The 8,999-nt window shown below is 43.5% G+C and overlaps 1 non-coding gene and 1 pseudogene across 1 annotated transcript; one reads left to right on the top strand and one right to left on the bottom strand.

Annotated features, from left to right (window-relative positions):
- LOC121171505 overlaps positions 1–2,952 on the top strand; it is a 38,683-nt pseudogene extending 35,731 nt beyond the window's left edge.
- TRNASTOP-UCA lies at positions 547–633 on the bottom strand. The gene has a single exon. It is a non-coding gene; the product is annotated as a tRNA-Sec (tRNA).
- Positions 2,953–8,999: the final 6,047 nt, after the last annotated feature.

Here is an 8,999-nt window from a genome sequence, read left to right on the forward strand (position 1 = left end):
GTGGATTATATGGCAGTACATTAGGAAGTGCAGAGGACATCTGGTACTTTCACAGAGGAAGGAGGGCAGAACAAATTGGTCAACTACCATGGCCAAGTGTTGACAGCAAATATCTGGGTGAATAGAGACTCTAAGATGGACTATGTCAGCCAATGAACCTTGGAAAGATTTCTTCATCCTTGGATTGGAGAGATTGACAGCATTTCAGAACTATCAAAACCACTTAAGCAGAACCCTCAGAGCATGCTCCACATCAGGGACCTGGAATGGTATAGAGTGGCCATTCTGCATCCCTGGATACTGAGGCGTTTGGAAAGCTAGATGTGGCTTCTTCCCTTATGTCTTCTCTTCCCCAGATATAGAAGGAAGAAAAAGAAAGTTTAGAAACAGTGGTCTCACCCACTTCCCACTAAACCTCAATCCTTCCCAACCTGATCAACCATGTAAACAAAAAAATCATAATTTTTCATATCTCCAATATTGGTTCATATAATTTTAATGTGTTTCTAAAGAATAAGTATGTGTATACTTTAAAGGGGGCCTCAGCGCCCGAAAGGTGGAATTGAACCACTCTGTCGCTAGACAGCTACAGGTTTGAAGCCTGCACCCCAGACCACTGAGGATCATCCGGGCAGTATGTGTATACTTTAAATAAAAGTTTTCATTAAATTTATTAAATGATCAAATAATTGAAAACAAAGGATCCATAATAAGTTACAAATATCTGTCAGTGAAGAGATACAGGATTTCACTTTTTAAATTTAATGCTATCTAAGCAGAAGTTTCCAGAAATATTGAATTCTTCAGAAGTGCATGAATGCAGTTGTTAAGGGTGGCTGTTACTGAATCATACAATTAATTCCTAGAAGCCAATCTGTATTAATGATGCATGTGGAATTTTGTAAGATTAAAATTATTTTGATATGTTTGAATATTAAAATATTTTAAAAAGCAGAACATGTGTTTAGCCTATTAGATTAGACACCTTTTCCCACACTGGAGTGCCTGTGATCTGTTGCCAACTCCCGGTGCTGACTCCACTTTCCTGCAATGGAAACCCTGGGAAGCAGCAATAATGGCTCATGTAAGGCCTTGCTGTCACCTACTTAGGCAACCAGCTTCTGATTCTGGTCCTGACTTTGTCTTGGCCATTGTGGGCATTGCATACATCAGAGGATGAGAACTCTGTCCCTTTCTGTGTCTGTCATCTGCTTCACCTCTGCCCCACAGTTTAAAAATTTTTAAATGTATAATAAATTAAAAAACAGGAAATGGGATTTTTAAAACAGAGTTAAACTACATTCAATACTAAAGGCCAAAATAGTCATAGTGAAATGTGCATTCTGAATTTACTTAATATTACAAAAGTATTTCTTTCAAATACTAATATTTGATATTGGCAATGTTCTTTAACCATTTTTGATATGATTTTGAGTTTGGTTATTAGTTGTTATAAAGCTTAATGATTTGGCAAAGTGACATTTTGGTAATTTGGCCATTCCTTTGGAAAATAAAATTGTGGCATACTGAATTCTAGTGAAAGTAATTAAGATTGACTCCAATGGGCATAACTAACTTTATCCAGAGTAAATGAAAGTACACTGGAAAATTATATTGCAGACTACCTATTGGAAATTGTCCTTCATAAAGTACCCTCATTACACTAGAGAAGAGTGGTTTAAAAGTACTACTATGGTTCATCTCTTTTTTTTCTTAATGATTTTTTTTTATTTTTATTTGAAAGCCAGAATTGCAGAGAGAGGAGATATAGAGAGATCTGCCCACTAGTTCAGTCCCCAAATGACCACAATGGCCTGGGCTGACCCAGAGCCAGAAGCCAGGAAGGAATTCCTTCCAGGACTCCCAAATGGAATTGAGCCCTCATGTTGGCTGCACAGGCAGATGCTTAGTTGCTACACCATGGCACTAGCACCTCACCTTGTCTTTTGAACACTAGAAAGGGTGACCCTGACTAACTCTATCATTAAGAAACAACTTGGATAGGAAGGAAGCTTGCCCTGAGGTTTTCTGCTTATTATCTCATTTCAGATGGATTTCCCTGGGAAAGTAATTGAGGTGAATCACTAATATGCCAGGAGGAGGTGAGAATCAGCATCTTTGTATTCACTCCCATGTGAAGGACCAGTAGAGCTGAGACTGAGCTGGAACAGAACCTTTGCATACCTGCACACTCGGGTGGATGGAAGAGAATTTTAGGCCAAGAGTTTTTAGCCAGTTGAACTGGTTCTCATCTACAATGGAAGTAGCCTCCAGGACACCAAGGCTCCCATGATGCCCCTGAGCTGTTTCCTGGGCAATGTCTATGCTGAAAGTGTAGATGTTCTTCGAGATGGAACTGGACCTTCAGGCTTATAACTTTGCCTACTTGCTGCAGGTTGTGGCCCTGGCCCTTTAGCAGATGCCAAGATGCGGGTGTTTGAACATTCAATATATTTTGGTGATTCCTGCTAAGATGTTCTTAGCATGCTTGGCTCTCCACACAATGTCTTCTATAAATCTGAAGACAAGATGAAAATTCATTCTCCGTTCCCACATAAGCAAGTTTCCTCTAAGTGCAATGACTACTTAAACTACTTCACTCTTGGAGTGGACATGCTGTTTGATGCAAACACGCACAAAGTAAAGAAGTTTGTCTTTTATACCAATTACCCTGGACACTATAACTTCAACTATCACTGCTGTGAGTTCAAGGTCCCACTGGCCATGAAGAAAGAAAATGAACATCCAGAAGCTCCTGGGTCACCCTGTGGAAAAGCCTGTCGTCCTGCACAGGTACTCCTCTTCGAACAACACCAACCCATTTGGCTCCACATTCTGCTTTGGCCTTCAGTGTATGATCCCTGAGGTCATGCAGAACAACCACATTGCCTCAGTGACTCTGTATGGCCCCCGAAACCTGGTGCCCACCTAAGGACAGCCAAGCTCCCCTAAGGACATCACCCCTTGCCTTTGTGCCCTGTGGAAAAGTGCTGTGCTTCCTGCTCAATAGGCTTCTGTGTGCCACATCGCAGGCTTCCTCAGATGCTTTGCCAGCTGTTCTGCCATTCAGAGGGGGCTCAGGCTGGGTGTGCCGCATTAAACCAGTTCTTAAAGAGGGGTCCGAGGCCTTAGCGATAACTATTAACACTGCCACTACTGCATACAGGTCTTCACAGCTCAGCCTCTTTGACCCTGTGGGATGGTGGCCCATGAGTCTTTGGTGCCTAAAGGGGAAAGGTTTGTGAGGCACCTACTATGGATCACAGATATTCCTTAATCCCTGAATTGCCCTAGAACTTCAATGCCATAGATTCTGCCTTGTAAGCCATTGGCCTGATTCAGAGGTCAGAATTTGAAATGCAAAGGACCTCTTGATTCCAAAGCGAAGTTCATATGGCATCTTGGAGAGTTCATAGAACTTTAGCTTCTTTTTCTCGTATTCTCCAGCACTCAGATAAGTGGTAAGTGAGGGCTGCAGTAGTCCAAATTCAAAAGACTTGGAAATGTGGTGTGGCCACTAAAGGAAGTCTTTTGGCATGCACCAGGCATGGGGATGTGATGGCTATTCCTTTGTGGGGACTCAGTTGGCATAGATCCCAAGACGGTAGTGCACAAGAGCCACAGATCCTGGCACCCCTAGGCATGCTGTGTTATTTCCCTGTACCTAGAGCAGAAAGCCTCAGAGAAGCTGCTTGTGAAGGAAAGGCATTTACCTGGACTCAGTACTCTGAAGGCTTTACCATCATATCATGTGGGTCCAACTGGGTCAGGCTCAGCTGATGGCACTCATGACTGTTACTAGTGGAAGAGTGCCAAGGCAGTCCAAAGTATCACAGGTCATGGCAGAATGTGTGACTTGTGTATATACTTACCAGGATTTGACCATGGATCGTGAAACCTAAAATCCTATTCCTATCCAGTGCATTCCCAAAGGCTCTTGCTTTAAACAATGTACTTGAAATAAGTGTCCAATGTCTAAGGGCAAAGACCCTTGGGAGCAAACATGTAGATGGAGGATTTTGGCAGCCCTCAACTTGATTCTCTAACAGTAGCATATTCCAAGCACTGCCCCTTTACTAGTGAGTATGTACTTACTTTCACAGGGAGTTTAAAGCGCTATTCAGAACTTGATGCTTAGGTCTCTTCAGGGAGGAGGATGGATGGCATCTGGCCCAGTATTATCTTTATACTGACACTTAGAAGAATTGGTGTGGTGGTAGCCTAGCCTCTAAGATGCAACTACACATTTGCTTGAGAATGGCAAGAATGCCCTCAATCAATGGGAAAAAAATGCTCTACAGATTGAGGTTACCTCCCCAGTCATTAATTGCAGACCAACCAGGGGACCATGCAATATTCCTCGCATTAGGCTTCATGGGGGAGTGTCCCCACAGGGACCATTCCACAATCTCTGTTGTCTCCTCTCAAGAGACAGAAGACAAGCTGTGCTTCTGCCAGCCATATGCTATAGTCTAAAATCAGAGAAGGAAGCCTGTGCAAGAGCCATTTCAGAGTGTGCTGTCCTGGATGAACAAGGAGGGTGATTGCAACTCTGCCTTTTCTCTTTATAAAGCTGTTCACCACCACCCCAGTGCCTGTCCACAGGGCCCAGGGATTGAAGCCTAGGTGTAATCTAAAGAGTTGTTAGTGATGGCGTGCTGACAGCACCTCATATGTTGTGGTGTATGACTCTCCAATACCCCTACTAGGCTGAAGAACATTGGTTTCAAAGAGCACCAGGGAAATATGACAGAGACTGTCCAAGTATCCTCAGGAGGCATTGTTTTCAGAGTTTCAGATCAGGAAGGAATTAGCTTTAACTCATTAGCTATCTCATGGCCCCCCACAGCCATAGCAGTGAGCGACATTCTAGGATACTTGACCAGCCTTTCACCAATCATAGGAAGTAGGCTATCAAATCAAGACATTAGTGTGACTCTCAGCCAGTTATCTGCCTACTCCTGCACACTGGAGCACAATCTAGAATCTGGGTCTTTTCTTTGGGTGAGCAGTCCATCCCAGGGACCTTTGAAAAGGTATCTTTTCAAATTGAAGCCTTGTTTTGTCTGCCATATTCTTCTCCCAAAGCATGAAGCCAATCTAAACCTCAGCTTCTTTTTCTCTAACATCCAGAAACAAGCTGTGCTAAATGGCTGGGCCCACAAGAAATCAAGGGATATTTACATGTTCCCCAAGGCTCACAGACCCACCTTGTCTACAGAACAAAGTCGCTTTCCTAGTGGTCATTATCATTAGGACAGCAGGGCCCACAGGTGACAGTCCTTTCAACTGGGCTCCAGCACCACAGTTCCTCTGGCCTCTGGTTGTGAGAGTCACTGTTCCCTGCACTCAAGGGAATGAAGGCTTAAAGACCACTGCCTGCCATTGCTGACAGACCAAAAAGATAAGGAGGAATCCGTGGAGGAGCTGGTCAATAGGCCCCCGAGAAGGGAGGGTACCTGCAAGTTGTTTCTTCACCCAGATGTCTTTTGAAGCACCTAGAACCCATCCAGCCAACATGGATGCCAGACACAGAACCCAGAGATGGACAGTAGGGGAAATCTGCCAAGCCTCAGGGTGGTGCAGTATACCTCAGCAAGAGCTAGTTAACTGAGGCCTGCAAGTCTACAGTCCCTCTAACAGGCCAAATGGCTTGGGATCATCAGAGGTCTTAGGGAGATCCCATACCATGTGTTTACCTGGGTGGCCTGCAGGAGTCTGTGTGAGTCACAGGTGGTCAGTGGAGCAGGACTTTGGGCTTGAACTCGATGCCTGGAGAGTTGGTCTAGAACCAGCCTCCAGGGCATGTGGGCAGTCTTGGCTGCCTGCACTCTGCCTCTGTGTTACCTTGAATGACCATGTCCTTTGCGAGCATGTGGCATCTTGTAGGTGGCTGTAGGAGATCTAGTTGAAGTGCTGGCACAGTCAGGTGGTGGAGACCCTGGGTACTGGCCTAACCACCACCTACCCTGACCCCCCAGTGGCAGAAGTCCTGTTCCAACCACTCTCTAGCAGAGCAAGCACTCTTGTGCTGGGCACAACACACGGAGAGCTGGGTAGAGTCTGACCCGGGAGGTGACTTTCAGGACTTGCTCTGAGCCCCTGCATTGTCCCTGGTGTTTCAGTTCTGCTCCCCACATCAGTCCCTGAGATGACTCTGCTGGTTGTGTGGACAAAGCAAGGACCTGAGGCCCAGTGGTTGATGCAGTGCTCTGAGCTATTGGCACACAGAAGGACCAGAGGGGATGAGCGTCATGCTCACTGAGTGCCCAGGTCCTCCAGGTTCTTGGGTTATGTTTTACAGGCCAGTGTGTGTGTCCACTGTGTGAGCATGTGTGCAGATGAAGGTGTTTTCCAGGCAGACTGTGAGGCCATGGCAGGCAGTATGCAGCCACTAGTGCTCTATGTTTGTCTCTGTTCTGGCCACCAGCAGCACCAAGGAAGGAGGATCCTTGCAGCGTGTCTTTGCCCTGAAGCCTTTGGATGCACCTATCACCTGTTTCCTGCCTGCCTGGAAGCCACACATGGGATTCAGCAAGGGCTATCAGGTGAGTTCTGCCAGTGTAGACAGAGCTGAGACTGCAGTGTAGCAAAGTCAGCCTTCAAAATCTGTGCTCTAAATCAGGAGTATGTGGAGTTTTCCGGGCAATAGCTATGCTAGTCCCAGAACCTCTTGTGCTGGGGAACCTGTTCTTGCGGATGAGATGGGTCTGAGGCCACTGTAGTATGCTGGTGCTATTGCTTAGTAATTATCTCTGATATGCCTTCATGCATATACAAGAAATGTACCTTTATGCGTGCAAAAAATACAGTTGTTGATTAAAGGTTTATTCTCTGGTAACATAGATCTTAAAGTCGTATTGGCTGAATAGGCACCTGAAAATTTACATTGATAGGAAGCTGCAGGTAGTATTACACACACTGCTTTGGGATTAGTTTGCTTAGTATTGCTGCTCTGGCCTTACCCATGTCCATTTTGCATGATATAGTCAGCCAAATCCCACTAATATAACTGCTGAAGAAATCTTCCTACTTTGAGAAGCAGGATTTGTACTAAAGTTTATATTTTTCCTTTGATTTCAACCTCACTACGTGGGGAAGTCATTGAAATATATGTCATATTCCAAAATAAAAATAATAACAATACTATAAGAACAGATTATCTTTCCAGAGTTCAAAGGAAGAATGAAAAACAGAATTAATATTTCAATCTGGAAATCCAGATTCTCAAACCTGTTCTGTAAAGCCAAAGGAGGTGGGATTTTCAGGCCAATGGATGTGTCCGCCCCATTTCCCCGAAGGAAGGTGAACCTTTTTTGAGGAAGTCAAGGCAACAGAAGTGTACGGTAACTACCACATCGTGATTGTCTCAGATCTTGTCTCCTAGTGATAAAGATCGTGTAAGTGCAGTTCTGGTGGCTCATTAACATTCCTGAGAAGCTGAGTTGAACTGGAGCTTGCAAGCCACATTTTCTCTGATAGAAGATTTGGGCCAGAGATTTCAAATGCGAAAACCATAAATTCCAAGAGCTTTCATAGTCTAACATGTTTCTACATTCTCTTTCAGTGGCACTTTATGCAAATAGATTCTGAAGTCATTATCTTTTGCTCAGTTGAGTGATAGAAAAGAGCTGAGGTCATAAAAGAAGACTCTGGAGAGAGCAGCTACTATGGCAGCCATTCTCTTTATGGTTGAGAGAAACTTTTTTGCTCTTCTACAGTCTAAGAGGCTTTGAACAAATTTAAACTCATTACATATACAATGTAGTAAGTAGACTATGAACTTTCAAGATAACTGTAGCTCCCTGAAAGCATATATTATTCATCTTTTGTTCCATGCTTAAATGTTTGCAAGATATTACTTGTATATCCATTATTTAAAGCTATTTTCTCTTAGAGAACAACCAGATCAGAAACCAGAGCAAGCAGAAGGAAGTTTTCTATGTACCGGCTTCTCTGTATGTGTCCGGCATTCATTGAAGGATGGGACAAAATAATACTGACTCTTCTGGAACTCCTTTACTGTCAGTGATGACGAGAGCATCTTCAAATAGTACAGTAAGCACTGTTCTATTGTTTGTAAATCTTAGTATGCATAGTAATTACCTGCATGGCTTGTTGACACACAACTGTTGGGGATAGTCTTCTGCCCTCAGAATTACTGATTCAGTACCTCTGGGGAAAGGTCTGCGCATAGGTCATGGTGATGCTGCTGATTTAGGGAAATAAGACCCGGGAGCCACTGAGTGAGTATTAAACAAGTACATTTAAGTTGGGAACTTAGAGATCCCTTATTTATTTATGGCTGTGTTAAATCCTTTATTTATTTGAGAGACAGAGCAACAGACAGAGGTTAGGGTGTTTAAACTGTTGGTTCATTCTTCAAATAACTGCAACAGCTCCAGGCTAAAACCAGGAGTCAGGAACTCTATCCATCTAGGCTTCCCACATGGGTGCTAGGAACTCAAGTACTTGGGCCATCTTCCCCTGCCTTCCCAGGTACATTAGCAGGAAGCTGCACTGCAGGTACAGTAGCCTAGACCTAAACCAGCACTCTGATAATGGATTCCAGTGCTCCAAGCAGCAGATTAATATGCTTTGTCACAACAGTGGCCCTCCCACAGATTCTTGGTGACATACATAAACTATGTTCCTGGTATCAGAAATGCCACAGTAGTAGGAATACCAACATGCATATTTTATGTTTAAATTGAGTTTGACTAAATTCTGCATCCTTTTGGATAGTTTTCCTTGAAATACAATTACTTTGCCTATTTAAAATTTAAATATTTCAATTCAAAGGGAATGAATCCAAAGGGAAAAAGAATTTTACATGAAAAAAGGTTAGTTTTTTTATATTCTATTAAAAGTGTGATTAAATTAGCAATCCAATCATGAATCCCACACATACAAAAACTATAATTAGGTACAGCCTTCCTATCATTAGGAAATGCTAAAATTTTGCTGCCTCCAAAATGAATGGGAATCTGTACTTTTGC

The sequence above is a fragment of the Ochotona curzoniae genome, unplaced genomic scaffold (assembly GCF_017591425.1).
Source record: "Ochotona curzoniae isolate NIBS_2020 unplaced genomic scaffold, NIBS_Ocur_1.0 contig_1274, whole genome shotgun sequence".
NCBI lineage: Eukaryota > Metazoa > Chordata > Mammalia > Lagomorpha > Ochotonidae > Ochotona > Ochotona curzoniae.